Source organism: Phyllostomus discolor, chromosome 12 (assembly GCF_004126475.2).
Source record: "Phyllostomus discolor isolate MPI-MPIP mPhyDis1 chromosome 12, mPhyDis1.pri.v3, whole genome shotgun sequence".
NCBI lineage: Eukaryota > Metazoa > Chordata > Mammalia > Chiroptera > Phyllostomidae > Phyllostomus > Phyllostomus discolor.
The window spans coordinates 51,235,594-51,260,200 of record NC_040914.2 but is presented as its reverse complement, the minus strand read 5'-3'; the positions used below and the strand labels follow the sequence as shown (position 1 = coordinate 51,260,200).

The 24,607-nt window shown below is 47.7% G+C and overlaps 1 protein-coding gene across 1 annotated transcript in view; it reads right to left on the bottom strand.

The window, feature by feature from the left end:
• Positions 1-24,607, bottom strand: part of FTO (FTO alpha-ketoglutarate dependent dioxygenase) — a 307,443-nt gene that overhangs the window by 253,767 nt on the left and 29,069 nt on the right. The window lies entirely within an intron of this gene.

Here is a 24,607-nt window from a genome sequence, read left to right as displayed (position 1 = left end):
GACGTTGCTTGTCACAGGTACAGAGGCGAAGAAAAGATGCAGAGAGACGAGTCAGGAAGAAATCACCAGGAGAGAGATGCCGGTGGCTTGGAGAAGAATGCCAGAAGTGGCATTCGTGAGAAGTGGTTAAAGTCTAAATGTATTTTGAAGACAGAAGCCACAGAAGGTGCTAGTAGACGAGATGCAGAATAGGACAGGGTGAAGTCGCCCTGTGCAGGGCCGCAGACGGTGGTAGGAGGAACAATATATACCAGCCCCGTCCCACCGTCCCACCCCCACCTCCCCCCCCCCCCCCCCCCCCGCTCCCGAGGTTGCCCACACCCCACGTGCAGGGACCGCTGCCAGTGCTGGCTCAGGAGTGACTGCCACCGTCCTGACTTCGCCTGGCCCCTTCGAGAAAGTCTATACCGTCACCCCAACCCACATCCATGTCCAGGTATTCAGGACATATGGTAATCAACAAATCAAATTCCAATGAGCAGGACTGAGCAGAGAAACAGAAGAACCAAGAGTTATGGGAATTAAATGACCCCGGACAAGACCTGTCACAGGAGTGGTTTTTGAAAGTACACCCGTCAAGGGCCCACTCAGGAGTGCCTCACTTGAAGGGAACAGGAATTCCAGAGGAAGAAACTTCGGACCAAGAGGGAAAGGGTGACTCAGAAGGAAGACCTGTCAAACCCTCGCCTCCAGACACGGCAGGCGAAAACAGTGGCACTTCTCATGTCTGGCATCTCCAAGGCCAAGAACCCGTGTTATTAAACGCAGAATAATTCACATCCTTAGATATCACGGCAGCAAATACTTTATTAAAAACAAAGAAGGGGGCCCTGGCCAGGTAGCTCAGTTGGTGAGAACATCATCCCCATATGCCAAGGTTGAGGGTTCAATCCCTGGTCAGGGCACTTATAAGAAGCAAGCAATGAATTCATAAATAAGTGGAACAACAAATCAATGTTTTTTTTTCCCTCTCCCTCCCTCTCCCTTCCCTTATCTCTCTCTAAAATCAATCAAAAATAAAAGAAAGACTTAAAAAAATAAACTAAGAAGGGGAAAAGGGGAGAAAGGTGCCTAAAAGCATCTGAGCTCAAAACTGAGCGTGTGTTTTTCATTATCCCCATTACACACCTTTTCAAAGCGACAGAAACGGGTCGGCACACACCAAGACAACGGCAGGACTGTCCGAGGACCTCTGTAAGCTGCTGTGACTGCTGATTTGAAGGCCCCACTCGACATCAAAATAAGCACATTAAATTGTAGCCACATTCCACATTAGAAAGTTTCTTTGCAATAGGAAAATTTGACGGGACTTTCCCAATTTTGCATTTGAATTTCTCTGGCTTTGGGAAACTCGTTTGTGATTGTCTATAATTTCTCAGCCACCACTGGGAGTACTTGGGAAGTCAGGAAGTCCAACCGACAAATGAATTTCGAATGCGATAACATTTTACAAACACTCAATGGAACGAATCGTGGAGCTGACCGATAAAAAGCTACAGCTTTTCAACATTCCATTAAGCATTTGTTCATTTCAATTCTGCACCTTTGTGTTTGGAATCGGGGCTCCACACCTTGTTTTCCGGTCTCCTACGTGTCTGTGGACGCCGGAGAAGCTTGGGCACGGAGGCTGGGGGCTGCCGAGGGCTGGCCAGTGGAATGTGAGCAGAAGTGCTGGGGGGCCGCTTCTGGTCTGGCCCCTCCACAGCTCCTCCGTGCACGTCTGCCCTCCTCCGCTCCAGACTGGCTGGCCGGCAGATAACCTGAGCTGACCTCGGGTTACTGAAGGGGCAGCACCTCCTACAGCCTGCGTCCCTAAACGAATGCACGAAGAAAGCCATCCCACTGACCTGTTTCCCTACTTACTACGGTCTCATGGGCAAGAAATAATGTTTTATTATGGCCAAGCCATTATACAGTATTTTGATATTTTTGTTACCACGAGAACCTACCCAACTAATATAAACCCACAGTGCCAGACACAATGCCTATAGTGTGTCTCAGGGATAAATGGCCCAGATTAATGATTGACACGTTCCCTTTTTATATGTGCAATTACTAACTCCTAGTGAAGGTAATAGCTAACACTCTAGGGCAGTAACTATGTACAAGGTTCGCTCATAAATGCTTTACATAAATTAACTCACTTGATCCTCCTGATAACCCTTGGTGGTAATTACTATCATTAGCCTCACTTGATAGATAATGAAACTGAGGTACAGAGAAATTAAGTAACCTCCCCCAAAGTTACACAACCCGTAAGCGGCAGAGCCAGGGCCCAAGCCCAAGCGGTACGGACGCGGCATCCGTTCCCTAAACACAAGGAGGCTAAATAAATGGGCACAATAGAATAGTCAACACCACGTCCCCATCTTTGTCACATACACGCTCATTATGGATCTCAAAAAGAACTTCTGACCCTGCTGATGTGGCTCAGTGGGTTGGGCGTCATCCCACAAACCAGAAGGTCACCGGTTTGATTCCCAGTTGGGGCGCATGCCTGGGCTGCAGGTTCGGTCCCTGGTGGGGGTACTCGTGAGAGAGGCAACCCATTGACGTTTCTCTCTCACATCCATGTTTCTCTCCCTTTCCCCCTCCCCTCCTCTCCCTAAAATCGAAAATAAAAATAGAATTTAAAACGAAGAGAACTTCCGCTCACTCAGAGCGCTTACGATCCGCCCTGTCGAAACCCCGAATTTAAAAAGGCACCCCCTGCACTGGCGGGCAGATGGGTCCACAAGTCAGCAGAATTCTATACTTGCTTTCATGCAAATGCAGACGCCTCTGCAAGCAGTTAACAAGTAAATCTGTACTTTTCCAAAGGAGCACAGATCAACCTCACTGCGGGTTAAACGAGCTGAACACCAACCAGAAGGGCACCATCCAAAGCAAACAGTCACGTACCGGCGGCAGCCAGGGGTGATGCGACCAAAGGCACACTCGAGGAGGAATTCCAAGTGCGGTCGTGAACATTTGTCTGATTCAAAGTCAACAGAGAAATAGGGCAAGTTTTGACATGGACATTTGAGATCATAAAAAAAAAAAAAAAAAAAGCAGCAGCGTCGCCAGCAGGCCACAAGTCTAGATTAAATGCATATTTCAGATGACTCATCAACCACCCTTGAAATGACTCTGTGCTCCTGAGCCAAACAGAGGCCATTTCTCCACGTAGGAAGCCGCCTCTCCGCTCCTCCGCGGCCCAGCCACTCGGCCCTGTCCCTTGGTGCAACAACTGGAGAATGTGCCAGAAGCAAAGATCCCCTTGGCATCGTCTACTAAGAGAAGAAATCACTGTTTCACCTCCTGCCTCCAGAGAGGACTCACTCCACCTCCCGGCATCACCCCTAAAGGCGGAACTGACCAGCAGGCCTGCCACTGAGTCAGCTGGCATTCGTCACCTATTCTGTGCCACACCATCCTAACAGCGTGAACACATGTGACCTCTTCTAACTGCAAAGGACTTAAAACCCGAGCCCTATCTGGCAACTAACAAAGAAATTCCACAGATAAGGAAACAGTCAAAATTCAAGCAGCCCCTTTTGAGAGAAACCACATGAAGGAGAAAGGATGGGACGATGTCGGGCACTCAGACCGTCTGAGAAGAGACATAAAATCAGCTATGACGATGCAGGCGTGGGGGGAAGTCCCAAATGTGGGAGATACCAGTCGGTCCTTGGGCATCTACCTAAATATTATACTGTGTGCCTAGGCCTGAGTTGGCCCTGGTGGCTGGCAACTCACGTCATCATGAACAGCAACTAACTGTTACTGCTGCCTCTGCCACCTCTCAGGGACCATCGGCCTGCCTGAGCCTGTGTTAACCCATTTAAACCTCAGATCCACCCGTGAACAACCCAGCCAGAATTTCCAGACCTGGGGAGGGGGGTGCTGGGGGGTAGGGTGGGGGAAAGAGAGAAATAGATGTCTCATTACAATAGAAAGTCGAAACTTTTATATGAAACTGTTATTTTTGAGTGATTCCTGGGGATTCTTTATATACTTTAGGCCAGGAAACAATTTATCCCTCGACTGTTATTAAATTCTTCAGACTATCCTCAGAACCTGACTTGTAAATGTTATGAAACCGAACCTGTCAAAGGAGTCTGTTGAATGCATCATCTCTCAGTAACCGCAAGAAAATTACTTTCCTTGATGCGACATTAACATTGAGGAGGCCCACGGGCTTCGTCATGACACCTTTAAAAGACGTACCTTCCCTGTTTAAAAAGATACATGTCCATAAAGTGAGCCTTGCTCCAGAGCAACATTGGGAGGAAGAAAAAAAAAAGAGGAACATCAGATTACGTACCAATTAATAGGACGTTTCACAGCAAAGGATTCAACATGAAACCCACTGCTATGGCTAAGAAAATAATTCTAAACGGAGTCAAAATTAACCTTCGTATGTACTAAGCACAAAAGAGTTCCCACCTTTAAGGTCAGATTAAGGTAATAGGCTGGATTAAGTCATCCATCAGGTAAAATAAATGCTTCTGGACAAGGCCTAGACTAAACAGGGCCAAGAATGCCTAAGAAAAACAGCGCTCACAACGGTGGAGGTCAGCAGACAGGCCTGACCCGGCGGGGACATGCCCTGTAGCGGCTGGTCTGGGAGGCTGCCCTGCAAATTCTCATCAGACGCTTAATCAATATCATGCCTTAGGACCTGAACCGCTCCTCTAAAATCAATATTGCCTTTATTTTTAAGTAGCAGGAGGCACAATGCGATTATCTTGTTCCTTACAAGTCTGTCAGGGAAAATCTGGCTCATGGTGTGTGTGTGTCATCTTCTCTCTCTGCCTGGGAGGAGCGCGTCCGTGGGGCGTGGAGACGGGCTGGCACGGCCACCCGAACGCTTTCGCTCAGGGGAGCAGGGGTCTCGGGATTCGTCGCGGCCCAAGGAACGAGGACCATTCCCCAAGAGAGGAGCTCCCAGGAGAAGTGTTTTCACCGAGAGGTAAACTCTCTTTGGCCCCTCGTTTGCAGGTGAGAAAACTGAGTCAGGGCCCGAGACCTGCCGGAAGTCAGGCAAGAACGCGGCAGAGGCAGAATTTAAACCCACATCATTCAACCTCTAAAATCCCAGGTCTTTCCGAGTCATCATTTTAGCAACAAAAATAATAAACAGACCAAGATTAGCTCATCTCATCTCTGTTTCTGTTTGGGGATCGAGAGATCCTGTCACCAACAGCCCCGGATCACGTGGCCCCCTGATCCTGGGTTTTTAGGCTACGAACTTCTTTGCACGCAGCGGCTCCTTGGGTTACAAACAGTGAATTAAAACGCCTTTCAAAGTTCCCTGATTTATAATCTGCAGACAAGATGTTACCGTTGCAAAGGAGAGTCTCACCAAAGTTTCCCTTCTGACATTATTAACCTTGATTTTACAAGTGACAGAAACTTGTCAATTTACGTCAAAGTGATCACGGGGACAAATAATCTAGTTTAGCATAGTGCATATCAAACACCCAGGAAGCTCGTGACAGGTACCAAAGGCCACAAAGCCAGATGATCCCTCTGACATGCCAATGTCTGTGGCCAATCTGCGCTTCCTTATTAATAAAAGATCCCGCTGTTTCTACTACCACTGAAAAGTGAAAGCAAAAACATTACATATGGAAATACCTCCCGAACACAATCTGTGGCGGGTTTTTACATAAATCATGAGTACAATTCGATTTAATAAATCAAATTCTTTCTTGTCAACTTGTATTCATCAACAACAATAAATAGTCTCAGTAACACCACATAACACTATGAAATCTAAAGAGGTTTATCCCTTTAAGAAAAATTTACATACAAAAATATAAATAAATCAAAAGTAAATAATTTACATACAAAATACTGGGCAGAGGGGGCAAAAGAAATTGGCCTGGCATGTTCGCTCTAGCCCTTCTGTGTGCCGGAAGACGGTAGAAATTCTCTAAATATATCAGCTCGGATAAACATCTTCCAAATCTTTTCTAAGCATGCTCTCCAGATAATTCTTCCTTCTATTATTTTTCTCTGTGGACCATTGTTAAATAAATTCACCACAAGACAATTTGAAATGATGGAAAATAAATAAATTCCATATTTTGTGTGAAAGAACACATTAGGCTATTTGGTCCTTTGCTATGCACGTATCTGTTTATACAGATAATAAAAGGAGGGCTGTTAGGGCATGTGCAACCATGAGATGTTGATTAAATTAAAACGTTAAACTTGCTGTAGCAAGAAACTGTGACTTTCTAGTCCCTTTTAAGGACTGTTCAAAACTTGGCTCTCGGTAAGGTTACAGCCTACAAAAGCCCCCTTGCTTTTGTGAAAAGTTCCGGCAAACAACAAAATATCACCCAATCAATCCTCTTCTTTCCCTCCTTTATTTTCCTTTTCCTTTCTCCCTTTCTTGCCTGCCTTCTGTTTTATTTTCTGTTTTGCTTTTAAGATCAGAGAGTGTGAGTTGTCTGGCATCAGGTTCAACCAAAAAAAAAAACAAAAAACGATAAAACCCACACGCTCTCCCCTCCCCGCCCTCGCCCGCTCTCCGGGTGTAAATATTTCATGGCTTCACCATCATTCACCCGGTGTGCACATTGTCTGATCAAGCCTCTTTTTCTGTCGGCGAGAGGCTCTGGAGGGTAGCGTGTTTTCATGTCTGCTGCTCAGTCACAGAAAGCCCTGGCTTCTCAAAGGTTCTTCAAAGTTCAATAATTTATTAAACACCGGGCTGGGGTCAGTAAGCACTCACGGAAATGCATAACTAAAGAATACGGAGCACTATTAAAGAATTGCTGTAATAAAAAAAAAAGTGACTTGAGAGAAAATGACAGCATTGTGGCTTATCCGAGAGAGGCAGACTCCGGACGGTTGAAGCCGTCCTATGCCAAAAGGCAAGAGCTTAAAATAAACACAGGGACCCGGTTCCAGGCAAGAGTCATTAAGCAAACACGCTGTGAACAGTCTACAGAAGCCTATACTCAGAGCTCGAGTCCCGGACCGATTTCTCCTTCCTCCGTGTAACGACTCCATTTCCCCGGTTGCAGAATACAGCTGAAAAGGTACCATTTCAGCAAAATACTTTTGAAGCAGTAGACCAACGACGTTTGTCATCTAACGACATCACTGCCAAAATCTACTCATCATTAATTCTTCCTTCCTACTGACCTCCGAGCAACAGGCTACAGAGACACTGGAAAAGAGTCCCGTACAACACACACAAAAGCAAAGCAGCAAAGATCCGAGTGGGGGGTACTTGCATCGGCAAGTATCTGCTGAACTCGGACTCACCAGGAGACGAGTGGATACTCAAGCAGACCGAGACATCACGGGAGGTTCCCAGGCCACAGCACCGAGCTGGGTGACGGAGCACACATGGACTGTTCTTAGAGGAAGACCCAGACCGGCACAGAAGTCAAGGCGCTACCGGGCAGGAGGCTTCCAAGGTCTCAGCGTCTCAGAGAAGGGGGAAACGGGCTGGTCTGACGGACGGGGGGCAAGGAAGACGTCAAGACCACAGGGTTTCTATGTATTAAATTTTGTTTTCTTCATTTGATTTCCAAATAAACCCGAGGGAAAGAAACCCCAGCGACCAGATGAATGATGAACACAGCACGTTAACTTCCACTGCAACACGGCAGACACAAAACAAGCACCCCGTTCCCTCACGAAACCTGGCTGAAAGGCCTGTGAAGGCGTTGAAACGAAACCAGCACTAAGGCAAACCCACCAATCTTCCAGGACAAAGGGAATGGGAGAGAGGAGCACAGCAGATGAAAGATGCCAGCCCCACACTTGGGGAGGCAAAAAGGGAACGTTAACGCATGGAACCAAATGGAAAACTCGATGCCCACAGGCCGGGGAGGACCAGTGCCTCTAGAGCTGATTCACGCCTCCCTCTGCAGCCAGGAAGGCTGGGGAGGCACAGAAACCGGGCACCTCCAAAGGCGGGCCTATTTCGGAAGGGGAGCTGGAAACAGGAGGCCTGGCTGGAAGGCTGCAAACAGGGGTTAAACCCCACGTCCCTTCCCTGGAGGCCGATGGCCCAGGCACCGGCACGGCCGTCATCACGCCGGGTTCTGTAACTGCACGAGGGGAGTGTCCCAGTGGGGTCATTCTTCATCCCTGTGCTGGGCACACAGTGGGCTCTTTTCTTTTAATTATTAGTTTTTTTTAGAGGGGCGGGAGGAGGAGAACGGGGAAGAGAGAGAGAGAAACATCGATTTGTTCTTCCACTTATTTATGATTCTTTGGTTGATTCCTGTATGTGCCCCGACCAGGATCGAATCCACAACCTTTGTTGTGCTTTGGGGCAATTCTCTAACCAAGTGACCCAGCCAGGCCCTCAGTGGGTCCTTTTAACTTCAAATTCGTGTCTTTAGATCAAGGAAATTATCTCTTATCATTGCTTTGGTCATTTCTTTTCTTCGGACATTTTGGTTCCCAGCCCACAGCTCCCAGGGCAAGATGTGGGACCACCTGGACGGGTCTTCGAATTTCATCTCTTCCCTCCATTGCTCGGTCTTGTTCTTCTCGTGTGTTTTGTCATCCTTTTGAAATTTTTGTTTTTGCTATCATATTTTTAATGTCCAAGAGCTCTTCCTTGTCCTCTATATGGGCGCTTTTTAATAAAACATTTTACAGTGGAAAATTTCAAACATCCAAAAGTAGAAAGGTTTGTACAATAAGCCCTCCTGTCCTCATTACACAGCTTCAGCAATTATCGACATTTTGCTAATCTTTTTTGTTTTACTTTTCAATTATAGTTGGCATACAGTAGTATACGAATCTCAGGTGTACACAACATAGTGATTCGACAGTGATGTACACCTTACCACGTGATCACCCTCGTAAGTCCAGTGCATCTGGCAGCACGCCTGGTTCTTACAATATTACGGAGTACGTCCCCTGTGCCGTACTACAGCCCCAAGACTACGTGGTAACTGGCAGCTTGTACTTCTTTAATCCCTCTCATTGCTTTTGCTAATCTTAACTCATCTATTCCCCCGCCTACTTTCTTCCCAGAATTACTGCAAAGTAAACCTCAATGGAATATTTCCATTGTAATTCTTTGGTATGTATCTCTAACATATAAGGATAACCTTTTTTAAAAAAATATATGATCACAACACATTATCACACTGAAGAAGATTAACAATATGAATGTTCCTTCTTATTCACATCGTGGTCTTCTTTCATGTTCATAATGTCTTTCCTCATCTCTCTAAGAGTAATAATTATAATTTTTTAAATTTTTATATGTTGATATTAGAGGGGGCGGAGAGAGAGAGAGAGAGAGAGACAGATTTGCTATGCTGCTTACTGATGCAATCGGTGGTTGATTCTTGTACGTGCCCTGGCAGAGAATCGAACCCACCACCTCAGCGCATCCAGACAGCACTCTAACCAACTGAGCTGCTTGGCCAGGGCCTGTCATTGGTTTTTGAAGGGTTGTCCTCTGCTCTCCACACTGTCCCATTTCTCTGGGTTCCTCTCCTTTGGTTTTTTACTTCGTTTTGTTGGGTTTTTTTTTAAGATTTTATTTATTTTTAGACAGAGGGGAAGGGAAGGAGAAAGAGAGGGAAAGGAACATCAATGTGTGGTTGCCTCTTGTGTGTCCCCTACTGGGGACCTACCCTGCAACCCAGGCATGTGCCCTGACTGGGAATCGAACCAGCGACCCTTTGGTTCACAGGCCATTGCTTAGTCCACTGAGCCACACCAGCCAGGGCAAGGATTTTTTACTTTGTAGTCTGTTGTTCTTGTCGGAGGCATTCCTCCACGTCTGATGAACCTTGCCTGGCAGTTCAGCACTGCACGTGAGGCCACCTTAGTGGGACTGGACGCTGCATGTGCAGAAACCCAGCTGGTCACCTGGTGGGCCTTGTTGGAGGGCAACATGGTGGAAACCTGGCCCTTTCTTTAGATATCCCCAGGTGTCAGCCTCCATGGTTATCTTTGGGCTGGTCACCTTCCCTGAAGAGGTTGCATTAGTTACATAACCTCTCGAAATAATGGCGCTGACAAAGGGCAGGCCCTTGGCTGCTTCCAGCCAGAGGAAGTATTCGGTCAATGTGGAATACGTGGGCCACACAGGTTTTACATTTCGAGTAGTAGACGGTTATTTAACATAAAAACTGTCAGATAAAAAGACACATTTTCACCTTCTTTTGAAATTTCAGAGTATCTCCAAACACATGCGCACACTGAGGCGAAGCTGCAGCTGGCCCCGCAGGTAGGACAGGTACTTCCTGCCCCACCCCTCGCACCTGCGTCCCTGCAGTCTCTCCCGCACTGAGAGGAGCTGTAGCTTTCCTTGACCCATCCCCATCTGCGCCCTGGACGGAAGCAAAGTTTAGGGTTCCTGCCACAATGAGATGTGACTGCAGAAAACGCAAAGACATCTGTCAAGCAGACTCGGATTCATTTTATTTTGGGGTGCCCTGGGAAAAGCCTGGAAAATCCAATGAATCAGAAACGACACATGAGTGAGACCTTGCGCATTTCACCTCTCAGGAAATAACCCGCGCTCCAACAGCTGAGCCCCTTCAGCACAGCCGGCATCAGCTCTTCTCATGGGGTCATGTGCCAAAGACCCAGGTTGCAGCTGCATGAGGTAGGGGCGGGGGTGGGCGGACAGAAAGCCCCAGATTTGTCCTTTGCACCCCTAAAGGGGAAGGAAATTCTCAGAAATGCTTTTCCTTCACCAAAGGGCAGGCAAACCACAGTGAGTGTAAAGACGGATGAAGTTCTTAATTCATAGACTGATAAAGGCCTTAAAGGCTCTTCCTTTAGACACGTAACATGCTTGGTATTTAAATACACGGAGGTGGGCAAAAGTAGGTTTGCGGTGGTTGACGTGGAAAACAATACAGTAATTAATACATACTACAAGAACCAACTCTGCTTCATGTGCTCACAAGGGTGCGCCCACTTTTGCCCCGCCCTCTTCATGTGTGTGTACGTACATGGAAATGACACAGCCAAGCTGGCAAACACATCGGGGAAATTCCTAGACATTTCCAAACACGGTTGAAATGTGTTCAGATGACTTTTTAAAGCACGAAATGATCAGTTATTTAAACTATCCCCTGACATCATTTTTCTTTTTTTTCTTCCACTGGTTGGACACAGAGCTTTTACTCAGCCTTTCAAGTCCCCTCCTGACTCCAGGCTATATACCTATTAGCTAAAAACAACAATGCCACAAAACCTGCTTCTGGATTAACAGCCCTGTCATTTATCCTTTAAATGTCTATCTCCTTTGGTCCCCATTCGATGGCAGTTAAACAGTAACTAGTGTGCGACCGAGCGCATTCAAACGCTCCCGAGCCCACAAAGAGCGCCCTGTTCTGTTTTCCAGCTGAATGGACTTTCACTCGTGTGAACAAAAGACAAGATCCTGCCATTCTTCAAATTAAAAGGCAAGAAACGGCGAGGAAAAACACAGCCCGGAGAACCTCTGGCTCCGTTCCCTTTACAAATGCAAATGAGAACAAGTGAACCAGGGCGCTGCTCTTCTCTCTCCAAAGTTCTAAAAAATCGTGGAAAAATAAGCGCCTCTTTCAGAAAGGGCTGTGTTAATCATTGGCAATTCACTGTAGCTACTACGGTACATATTATCTAACGCAGAGACCGCGTGGGGAAGGACGGCCACGTGCAAGCTCCAGGGCCTCCACCCAGGGAGGCAGGCAACATGGGAACAGTGAGTGGCATCGGGCAAGGCCACTGGACGCACCGAATAGACTTGACACTTGAAACCTGAGATTTTAAAAAGCTCCCAAGTCCCTAAGAAAGCAGATGCAGTTGAAGCCCCCAAGAAAGAAGCAGTTGCCACCCTCCCCCAACCCTGCAAGGCCCTGAGGGCCCCCTGACCCCCTCTTCCAGAAAGCCATTGATTAACACCCTTCCTGGATATCATTTTCCCTAAAGGAGTTATTTTCTATTCAGGCCTTCCTGCCCATCTAGCTCGTACCTATCTTTCTTTTTTTTTTTAAGATTTTATTTATTTATTTTTAGAGAAGGAAGGGAGGGGGAGAGAGAGAGAGACATCCATGTGCGGTTGCTGGGGGTTATGGCCTGCAACCCAGGCATGTACCCTGACTGAGAGTCGAACTGGCAACTCTTTGGTTCACAGCCCACGCTCAATCCACTGAGCTACGCAAGCCAGGGCTACGTAAGCCAGGGCTACGTACCTATCTCTCATATTCATGTATCTCTCGTGGCTTTCGTCCTTAAGTGAATTAGCGTATTATCTTTTTCTGTAAGTTGTTTCGACGTGTGGCGGTGGAAAGGAGGATGGATGAGAAATCTGTGTAAATGTGGACATTGATATTTAGGATGAGGGAAGGAGGTCTAAGGGCTTGGGGTTTATCTTTGTCTTCGGCAACGTAGAGAAACCGTGTAGCACCGAGGACTGGGCTTGGCTGCGAGCGACAGAGAATCCAACGTGACAGCGCTGAAGCAGGCCGACCTGGTGGTTCTCGTGTGGTCCCTAGAGACTCCATCCCCATGCCTAAGGACTGGCCCCCGCCCTTCCCTTAACACCCACAGGCAGCACTCACGCCTGGGCAGCAGGACAGAAGCAAGGGCCCAAGAAGAAAAGGGTACACCTGGGACTTCTGTTACGGAAACTGGTGGGAAACCCTAGGATCCATCCTCTTGCTCAGCTCCATGGGCACCCCCAGCCGCAGGGGAGGCTGGGAAGGGCACTCTGGATTATTCTGGGCAGCGGTTGCCCTGAAAAACCCGTGACAGGAGGCAGCGAGAAGCCGTTTGGGAGTTAACTCTCCGTTTCTACCACAAAGAGATTCCCAAGTTTTATAAAAGTAGAAACAGTTGCTGGTTTCAGTCACAAAAAAAAAAAAAAGATCCTTGTCAGAAGGAAAAGATGGCCAGCGCTCCACACAGAAGAGCCACTGAAATACACGGCCTTCACAATGAAGCCACTGAAGGACTCCCCATCGTCCTTCGGGTACACCTCAGGGATCGGGATCAGCCCGCTGAAGACTCGCCTGGTCTCTGCCTCAGGACTGAGCGTCCTGCTCTGGGGACTCCCACGCACCCGCAGGGACTCTCTCCTGGCTCAGGTCAGCTGTCCACGTTCGCCTGCCCGGCCTGCAGTCACCTCCCGTCATTAAGAAAGAAGGGCCTTTCACATCCAAGGGGCAGGTCTCCCATAAACGACGTTTGGCTGATGCCCAAAGGTGACAGGGATGAGAGCGGAATAAATAAAGAGTAATGTGGAAGCCGGTCGGGGCAGCCTTTCATTACAGCCCTTTCAAGAGCTATTAATCTTGGTCATAGTCAGTCGGCTAAAAATAATTACTTCTCCTCGCACATGTTGTACACGCCAGCCAGCAACAGGCACGGGCCGGCCCCTTACCTGGGAAGGATGTGGCTGCTGGCGTGCCGACAGAACCCCTCTGGTGCGCCGGACATGGTTCTTCTGCACTTGCTCCAACCCACGTCCCTCTTCACTCCTACCTACCTAACACTGACACTGGCAGGAAGAATCGCTACCAGCAAGGTTGTCACACTCCCAGTAGGTCGTCACACTCCCAGTAGGTCATAGAAGCGCCTGAACGGATATTTAAAGACTGTTATCCGTGTTTTTACAGGGAGGTGTGTCAGTTCCTTGGATCTATAATGATGGTAAATAAAGCTGTAAATACTTAAGCATTATTTTTTTCCTAAAGTATTTCATCGTTGAGGCATGTCAATGGAGGGTTGTTTATCTGAATGCATCATTAATTTCTAGGCGCCCCCTTAAATTCAAAGTGCCTTTGAACTGGTACGTCAGTTCCGTTTAGAGGAAAAAACTCTGGATCTGGAATTCTGAACTACAGATGCAGTTCCGCGATGACGCAGCCGTGTGACCTCAAAGAAGCCGATAAGCTCTCCGGGCTTCCTGGGCCCCAGGTGCACTATGGGGAAGTCTGGCTCAAAGGACAGGGTAAGCGGTATCCCTTAATAACAGCAGTAATAGTAATAGTCCACCTCCCCTTGTAAAATCTGTAAAAGGACCTACCCTGAACGAGAGACCACAAAAGAGGATTCACAGCAGAGTTTCTAGAAGGCCTGGACACTTCTAAACCCAGTTCACCAACAACCCACAAAGACATGAAAATGAAGCGAAGACATCCATTGCGTAAGGCAAGGCGCCCCGTCCTGCCCGTGGACACACTGCAGCGGGAGCAGCGTTTGGCTGGGGGTCGGCAGGAGCCAGCAGCAGGCACAGGATGAAAGCAACGGCATCTTCTCCCTGAAAACGCAGCCCCCGGACCTGCTGCAGCTGGAAGGACGGCGCGGACATCCTGGCTTCCTAGGAGAGCAGAGGGCCGCAGCTGCCGGGGGGGAAGGGGTGCCGCTTCCCCCAACCCACATGTCCCAGCCGAGGGAAAGGTGAGGCTTGGCCCAATTTCCAAGAGACACCTAACTTTTCGTAGTGGGCACTGTGTCTGATCCTCCGAGGAGAGACGGCTAGCCTCCCGAAGTGGCAGTCCTACCGAGGAAAGGTGGGGATGCACACTGGAGGATTTACAACAATCAGGGAAGACACGGACCAAGGTGGCACCCGATAATAAAAAGCAGGAATGGCAGCCAAATTCTGGGACCTCCTAGGGCCAGGGGAAAACCCCGGCACACACGCTGTAAGTGATAGGAAGTTGGTGTCACAGGTACAAAACTTGGAAGGAACAGTTTCAATGACACCACCAACCGAAAAAAGCATAAGTTCCTGGAGGAGCAGCGATGAATCGTATATTTCCATACTTTTTCTGCCCTTATTTGGCTTGATGAAATCATTGAAAACTCATGCCTGGATTCTTTTTTAAGGCCCTCAGTGAAGGATTCTTAAAAACATTAAAAAACTCACAACTGACTATGTCCATTTTACTTGCAAACTCTTTCTACCTTGGGGGAAATGGGTTTACTCTTATTATAACTATAAACTCCATTTATCAGATCACAGGAGACATTAAAATAATTGTGGGCGATCTGATATTGTCCCTTGCAAGCCACATTCCTGCCCTGCAGATATACTGCTCACCACACAGCTGGGTCAGAGGACAGTGTAAAAATGTGTGTGGAACCACACATAACTGCTCCATCATTAGTGGTTGGGGGCTGGGAGGATGAGTCTTAAAACAAATTATTCCACATGGACCAAAAAGGGGCATGCACAGAGGCCAGACTGGTTGCCAGGCTGTAGTATAGAAATCAACTGAAAAAAAAATGCAAAGGTAGCATTTGAACACGAACTACCCTCTTGAGTTAAAATCCCCCAGAGCAAAACCGATTTCCCTTCAAATCCCCTTTGATGCGGGCATTCCACACCGGTGCATCTACGGACACGCCGCAGTTCGTTATCAGCTGGCGCACGTCTGTGCTGTGTCAGTGAGCATGGTCTAGGCTCCACTGTGGGAAAACTCCCGGATCTCAGAGGCCTAATACAACCAACTTTCTTGCTTAAGCTCCCTGTCCGAAACGGGCCAACGGGACACAGGCTGGGCTCTACTCCACACAGCCATTCATGGGCCCAGCCTACTGGAGACCCCAGTATCTGGAACACAGAGTCCCCAAGGTCACGGTGGCAGGGAAAGCATGGCACACTAGCTCTTAAATGTCTCGACCGTGAATGATACCCAGCACTTCTGCTTACATTTCGTTGGTCAGAACTAATCATATGATCCTACCTCGCTGCAAGGGAAGATGGGAGTTACAGTCTTCCCGGGGCCCTCAAAAAGAAAAGCAAAAAGCAAGAGTTCTACAGAAAAAGCTGAGGCAGAGACAGGGTGCCAGACATGATCTACCAAGACCGGGAGCGCCTCGCCGGGCTCCGTCACACATCACGCACATGGCCGCTGAGGGGCGGTGTGCAGACCGCTCCAGCAGAAGTAAATCCACGGCCATCCTCCTTGGGCCCTCCAGGCTGGCAGAGCCAGGCCATCACGCCACAGTCCTGACTTCAGGGCAGCAGAAATGAACAAGGGCCACTTACTTATCTCTGGGATCATGTTATCAGGTTTATCTTATACACAGTTCCGAGGTTAACTGAATTCTGGGTTTCTCTAAAGCGATGTCACGCAACGCCATCCACAGCATATAGGCACTGACCGAGGACAGTATCCGAGGACAGGATGAGAAACGAGCAACTGATCATTTTGACAAAAAAAAAAAAAAAATTCTGAGCACCTCCTTCCAGGACCCCATGCCTCTCCTATGCATATAGGCACTGACCGAGGACAGTATCCGAGGACAGGATGAGAAACGAGCAACTGATCATTTTGACAAAAAAAAAAAAAAAATTCTGAGCACCTCCTTCCAGGACCCCATGCCTCTCCTATGCATATAGGCACTGACCGAGGACAGTATCCGAGGACAGGATGAGAAACGAGCAACTGATCATTTTGACAAAAAAAAAAAAAAAATTCTGAGCACCTCCTTCCAGGACCCCATGCCTCTCCTATGCACCCTACCTTCCCTTTGAGGACACGTTACGTAAAATCTATGTTACCTCTGTGTGTCTACAATGCTGTGCTCAGTACTTTGTACCTAGCAAGGTGTCAAGGAACACCTCTTTATCTGAATGAAACAATGAAGAAAGGGACTCAGTGAAATTACAGAGGAAGCTGCGTCCTGGTGGAGCTCCGCCCCCTCTGTGGCAACACGCGAGGACTAGAAATCTGGGACAGAAAGAACGGCGCGTTTCCCAGAAGAGTCACAGAGCTACGTGGGCTGGGCAGCCGAGCCGGACTTTGGCTCACAATGCCCCAAAGACACTGACAAATAGCCCAATAATGACCCGTGTGAGTCTCAGAAGTCACTCCTTAGAGCGGCTCTCTAGAAAGCCAAAGGGAATTATTCATTAGCGAGTGTGAATAACACTAGATACCACCAGCAGATTGTGTTTGGCTCTGCTGAATTATTCATCAGCATTTGTGCGAAATGTACGAAACCAAAGGGTGTGTTAAACCCGTCCGGATTGTTCAGCGATGTTTGTTTTCCCTTAAAAAACACATTTTTTAAAAATCACCTCCAAGCTCCAGCTCTTAGGTTTAAGACCCGTTCTTAAATCTGGCTGCACGAGTTCGTGAAGAGTCAAAAGCCATGTGAGAAAGGAATATGGGTGATCTTATGTCATATTCCTCATTATACTGACAGGCAGTAGGCTGGACCAACGGCGGTGACCTGTCCACGCCCTGCCTGTGCAGAGGCAGCGCGGTCAAGGGCAGCAGGAGCTCTGCGACGGGACCCCTGTGTGGAGGGGAAGGAGGCTCCTTTGAGTCGTGTCCCAGAGCAGATGCAAATTTAATTACCGTGTGTTAAGCTTTGCATCTTGTCCAGGGTCCTTGGAAAGCAACTGTAAACAAGGAACACTGGGCGGTCAGGTGTCAGGGGCTCATTTGATCTGCTCCGAAATGTGTCACTAATCCCTGGCAGGACGGCAGTTGGGAAGGGGAACAAAGAGAGAGAACTGACAGTGTTGGGGGCGGACTGTTTGTTACACCTTTTCCCGTGGCCTGTGGAAATTGCCACCACCAGGGAGGGTGGGGAGGAGGTGTACGGGAGGGATGCTAAGCACCGTGAAATTATCGGACACTAAAGAAAACCTAATGTGGACAGATTTTTTTTTTTAAGGCAATTGGAGAAATCTGGCAATGAATGCAGAATTTAAATTCAGGTAAAAAGAGAGACTATCAGCCGGCAGTCTCCAAGAAAACCTTCGGCTGAGCTGCACTCCCATCTTTTTCGTGGGCCCGTAATTGAGTCAGAAGAATGTTCCGTTCCGTGAGGCCCCAGGTCTGAACGGAGCCGGGAGGCGTCCTGCTGTCTCCGTGAGGATGGGCTGACGATAGGGCGAGGCACTCGCAGGCGAGGAAAAGGGCAGTGATCAACCTACAGGACAGCTGCAGACTGGGTTTCTGCACCCCCAGCCAGCCCACGCTCCCAGGAGTGCTCTCTGCTGAGTCAGTTCACGGGAATTTTACATCGAACTCTCCCGGACACTCTAGCACTATGACAATTTCCAAATGGGGGGGGGGGGGGGCGATTTTGAAAGCAACTGAGCTTTGCTAAACTTGGAGCACATGAACTAATCTCTCCAACCTTCTTTTCCTCATCTCTAAAATCAGGGAAAAAAATGACAACCACGTAGCATTCCTGCGAGAATTACAGATGGTACTTGTTAGTTACGGTCAGGACTATTATATTAAAAAAAACAGGGGAATTAATATTAATAATGCAATCATTATTTGCCTGGTAACACAAGTGTTCCCATGATAATGAATTGTAGTAAAATTATTCCCAGAAAGAGGAAAGAGAAACAAAAAATACGTTCCAAAAATTCTCTGCAAATGTTAAAATTATTTTACTACCTCATATATCTAGATAAACACAGAAATTCTTTCCCCTCACTTTACTGCCTTTATTAATAAATAATAAGCATCAAATGCTCTCTAAGTTTCGCCCTGACTAGTGTAGCTCAGTGGATTGAGCGTGGGCTGCGAACCAAAGTGTCGCAGGTTCGATTCCCAGTCAGGGCACATACCTGGGTTGCGGGCCATGGCCCCCAGCAACCGCACATTGATGTTTCTCTCTCTCTCTCTTTCTCCCTCCTTTCCCTCTCTAAAAATAAATAAATAAAATCTTTAAAAAAAATACTCTCTAAGTTTCCAAAGACTTGATCTATTACCTAAACATCAGTTTTCGAGCAAGGAGGAACAGAAGTAGAGAGTGAAGGACAAAGAAAGGCACCTGGGGTGATCAGAGTGCAGTCCCCATTCATTCTTGTAGTCTCCAGTCCTCAGACCTTCCTTCCGTCCACTTTAGGTTCCTTCTAAGCTGGGGGCACAGGAGCAAGGACAGAACCACAAGGAGACACCTAGTGGTCAAGTAAGTTTCCACTCAGACTAGACTTAGCAAATAAAGTTAACTTACTACCCAAGAACCCCTCTTTTTTAGTATATGATATGTTTATTGAAAGCAAGAAATAGAAACAGAAGTATCAAAGAAATATGATACTTGATGCAGTAAAGGAAGCTGCATTTTAGCTCCTGTTTCAGAGCACCTGAACGTCATTGCCTCTGCAGATTGCAAAGGGCGCAGTCATGGAAAGATGGCAGGCTTCTGGACTTAGGCACAGGCACACCAGGGTTCAAATGCCAGCTCTTCCACCTACTCACGGACAGAGCAATACTTTCCAACCTTTTGCGTATCATGGAGCATGCAGAAAAGTGTGACATCTGCACGGCACACAGGAGTGACTAGAGGAGGCTGCTGGAGCTGGAGCTGAAGCCCCGGACGACCAGCTATCCCGGCCCCCAGCGGCCCTAGTGCCCAGCTGCTCACTCCGTGAGCTAAGGGGACTCAAAGCTCCAGAACCCTAACCCATTCAAGGCACAACGATGAGCTGTGTGTGCTCTTTCAAAAATCCAATTAATATCATTGGGCCTTAGTTTCCCCATCTGTAAAATGGGGCAAATAACATCTGCTTCACAGGTTTATTATAAAGAGGGTTAAATCAAATAATTTATATTAATAAAGTACCTGCCATACAGGCAGTACACAATAAATGTCCATTTTCTTCTTTCTTTGCTATTTCTTTCAGTATCAATGCACAGGGGTCCTGTTATAGCAGCAAGCTAACGTCCAAAGCTACATGATATGCTTTACTGGTAAACACATTGCTACTGTTTAAATGGAGAATGTGTTATAAACCAGACAAGTGCTAGGCTGTTACCTCACTGAACTCGTTTTTCTTGTCAACAAAATCCTGATTTTGACATGGGTAACAATGGGCCCACCCAAAAGGCTTTCTTTCCCAGACTCCCTTGCAGCTGGGGTAGCCACGTGACCTAGTTCTAGTTGATGAAACAGAAGCGCAAGTCTGCTATTGTACACTGGACCTCCAACCAACCAATGCCCGAGGGTCTATCCACCGCTTTCAATGCCACCTCATGCTGAATGATGGAGGTGGCTTCTGAGAAGCCCCCCAATAATCCCTGCTTCCTAGTCTTCAAACCCTCTTGTAATGCTTCCTGGTGACTGCAGGCTGGGCCTCACGCCACGTCTAGCAGATGGAATACTACAGGAGTCCCGGGGTACTACTGCCAAGATTAGGCTGCAAAAGACTGTTTCTCCTCCGCCTCCTCCACCTCCCTTTTCCTGCCTCTCTCTCTCGCTCGTGCTCACTCTCGCTCTCACTCACAGACACTATGGGGAGAGCTATTGCAGCTGCCACGCTGCCAGCTGCCCTATGGAGAGGCCCACATGCCCAGGAACTGGTGTCCCCTCCAGCCCACAGTCAGTGAGGGTCAGCAGCCTGCCTACAGCCACACACGTGAGCTTGCGAACAGATTAGAGTAGCTGCCACCCCAACCAACACTGTGAGCGGATCCTTACAGGAGACCCTGTGCCAGAGCCACCCTGCTCGGCTGTGCCGGATCCCTGACCTGCGGACACTCTAAGGGGATAAATATCTGTTGTTTCAGGCCGTGAAGTTGTACAGTCATGTGTCACACAGCAACGGCAGAGTCTATCTGTCACCTTGCAGTGACATTATTCGCTGAGAATGGCAGAATAGGAGGCTAAAAACATGCTGGCCCCCACGACCTCCTTGGGCTGATTTCCACTGCCAACCTCAAGATTCAGGTGAGAAAAAAAAAAAGAAACCGTTATTTCATTCAACAGTGACCATCAATTCTGAGTGGTGCGGTCAGCCCCATCACTCTTATCAGGACTGCTCCCAGGCACCATCTAACGGGCTGACGTAACACAAACATAAAACGAAAAGGAGTGGTTCTCCAATGTTAATTCAATGGAATAAACGGGCAGAAAAAGAATTCAACAGAAGTTACTGGTGAGAATAATGTTCTGTAAAAAGGACAGTTTACCAAAGCACACAGGGTGACCCCATTATCTGAAACCTGGACACACACACACTCACATTCACACAAATGCGTGGGGGGTGGGGGGGAGGGAAGTCTTCAAGGTTACAGACAACCAACGGGTCAGCAACTTTTCTTCCTGTCAAGAGCCAGATAGTAAATGCCTCCGGCTTTGAGGCCATCGGTTTGTCACAAGTGCCCGACTCGGCCACGTCACGATGAAAGCGCACGTATGTGACACATGAGTGGGCAAGGTGGTGTTCCAGTAAGACTTCACTTAGGGACACTACATGTTAAACTTCATATTCGTGTCCTCTGTCACAAAACATTATCCTTTTGGTTTTTTAAAATCATCTTTACACGTAAATGCCATTCTTCACTCACAGGCCACACGCAAAACAGGTGGCTGGCCATCTTTGGCCCGCGGGCTGTAGCCGCCTAACCCATGATAGGCCAGAATATTCACAGCAATTATGTTTGTCTGGGAAGTAAAATGAAGGAGGACTTTTACTTTCTTCTTGAAACCTTTCAGCACTGTCTGCCTGTACGATCGTGTATTTCAGAACTAGAACGCACAGTGGAATCTGGCTCATGGGAGGTGGGCAGGGGGAGGGGGTGAAATTTTGCTGCAAGACACTAGCACCCTGAGAAGCACTGAAAAAGTAGGAGACCTGATTCCTACCAGATCAGCGTCAAAAAACTGTCAGCTACACCTGAAAGAAGACTTTCCATGGCCCCACTCGGACTCTACAAACCAGCAGCTGCGGCGGGGGCAGAAACCGTGCACCTACCTGACAACAAGCAATAGAAGACGGAGAATTCAAATAGACTGGGAGAGTCCACTGTGAAATGGGCACGTTGTCTCACAAAAAAAATAAACAAATAAAACTACACCCCAGAAGAAACACAAGAAAAACCTGAAAATATTATACAAAGTGCTTCTTCAATGCTCTGTGTGCATTAGAGGTTTGACATTGTCATGCAACGCTCTATCACTTAGCGGAGACATCACAAGCAAATAGAATTTATCAAGAATTCTCATTTGCAGTTTTTGTCTATCGGTATCCATGTTTATATTTATGTCCAAGTCTTCAGGATTATAAAACAGATGTCACTGATGATATCCACTCACTATGTCCAGCTCTTTTTTTTAAAAAACATACCCGCCACGCCTACCCGGGCACCTACACAGGTGACGTTCAGATGTTGAGGCACAATGTCATAAAGTCATTCCAGCTGTCAGTGTTCCTGTAGACAAACAGTACGACAGGGAAAACACGAGTTCTGGCGTTGCTTGTTAACATTCCGTGTGATCCCAGGGTTAGAGATGACGGCGCTAAATATTCATGTCGGGACGCAAGGCAGGCATAGCCTTCTGATTTTGAAAAGGCTATGCCTAGTGCATGGAAGAGGGCCAACGTAATTATCTTAATTCCTTCAAAACAAGTGATTTCTGGTTTGCCTTCTGGTCCTCATATTCTTATTCCGTGTGTATATCTAGGATGCCTCCCTTAAGATCAAAGTTTGTATTTGTCCCTCTTCCTTTTTAAACAAAAAAAGAGGGATTTTTGATCATATGTACATATTTTAAATATAACTATTAGAAGCTCTGAGAAATACACATGAAGAGTTGTTATCTCATATACTTTAAAGTGGTTACTTTTATGCTAGATGAATTATGCTTCAATTTTTTTTAAATGCAGACAAAAGAAACACAATCATACTCATGAAAAAATGGGGGGGTGGGAAATACCATCCCCCCCATAGCTCTAAGTATCTAATTCAAAGACGCTAAAGGCACTTCTGGATGAGTGGTTGTTTTGAACCGTTGCCTCTTCCTCCCCTCCCTTCACACACGGACTAGGCATCCCATTTCATCGGTCTATTGCCGTTTCCACCTATAAAATGATAGTAAGGACATTTTTCTTTGGCTAACTGATGGGATGGCGAGAATTAACCGAGAGAAGTGCAAGACGGACAATAACAAGTGTAAGCCAGGACGTGAGCGGTCCGAACCCTTTTTACGTTGCTAGCAGGGGTGCGATGTGGCACAGCTGCTCCAGAAAACCCTCCTCAAAAAGTTAAACAGAGTGACCGTGGGACTCAGTAATTCCACTCCCAGACCTATGCCCAGGGGAAATGAAAACCTGCCCATACAAAAACTTGTTCTCGAAATGTTTATAGCAGCGTTATGGAGAATAGCCCCCAAAATGAAAGCAAGCTCAATGTCCACCAAGTGACGAATAGGTAAGTAAACGGTGGTACATCCATTCCATGAATCAGTATGTGGCCATAAAAAGAAATGAAGGACATATACATTCTACAACATGGATGGATGCTGAAAACAGATAGATTATGCTAAGTACAAAAAGCCGGTCACAAGAGACGACATATTTGGAGTCCATTTATATGAAGCTATCCATCAAAGCAGATCTGTGAACACAGAGCACAGATCAGCGGCTGCGTCGGCCTGGGGGAGGGGGGTGGCAGGGAGCGGGCAGTGGCGGCTGACCAGCACAGGGCTCCTCCCAGAGAGGGCAGGTCCACAGTGGGATTCCAGGGCCAACAACCCCACAACCCTGGACACATGTGAAGACCCCGCACGTCGCCTCGTACATTTGAGATGAGATCGGGCGTGTTCCGGGTGGTATGGCCGTGGACCTGGTATGTTGTAAATGGGTAAGCTGTACGCATTGAAATTATACCTCGAGAGTTTTTTTGGGTTTTGTTTTAAATAGTCATCTCTAAACGGAGAAGTTGGGAGCAACGAAGGGGAGAGTTGTTATTTCCCATCAGAATCCCTCTGTAAGTGTGATCATTTTTAACTTGTGAGTGTTATCAATGTGATGAAAAAATCATTGGAAAAAGTACGTGCCCAACTTTACAAACTGCATGGAGTAAAGCTTCTTCCCTCAGAAAGTCACTCCAAGAGAACCAGTATCTGTCTCCCCAGGGGGCAGCACCCCAGCAAAGTACCTGGAGCAGTGGGGGAAGAGACACCCAAGACTGCCACGGAGCTGCCTTGCCCCGCGGACAGACTGGGGGAGGGGGGAAGTGACAGGGAACGGTGAGGAGACGGGCGGGAAGGGGCTGGGAGGGGCTGGAAGGAGGGAGGTGGGAAGAGGCAGAGCAGGCTGGGGAAGGCCTGGAAATCAAGGGACGCACAAGGCACCCGTGACACCTGGAATACATTCAGTTAAGGCCCACAATGAATTAAGACCAGAGCCAAATAATAAGAAAAACCCCTTTGTTAGGTAAATAAAAGATGGACAGGAAAAGAGAGGGGATGCTGGGAAGGAGGGAAGGACAGCAGCCGGAAAACCGGCTAGGAGGCTGTTGCAGTTTTGCCGGAAAAAGGTATTTTGAGATCTACACTGAAGCAGAGACAGCAGGCACGAGGAGGGGCTGTACTTGAGAGGTGCTGACAGGTGGGAGGACTTGGGGACTGGGAGAAGCCCGCTGGGGACAAAAGGGTGACCCCAAGACTTCCAGAAAGGAAGCAATATTGACTTGGGTCAGGGCAGAAAGTATGGGTTGATGTGGAGTATCTCAAAGACACGAAGCTGGAAGGTTGACTTGGTTTGTCCCAGGGTGGTGGAGTCTAGAAAATTTATAATAGACTTTTCTCAGCCCAATGCAGACCACAGATTCAAGGGCCAGCCAGACTGTTGAATAAACCCAGCTTGACCAGCTACTAGGGGGAGACCTCGGAGCACACGGGTTAACCTCTCCGGCCCCAGTTC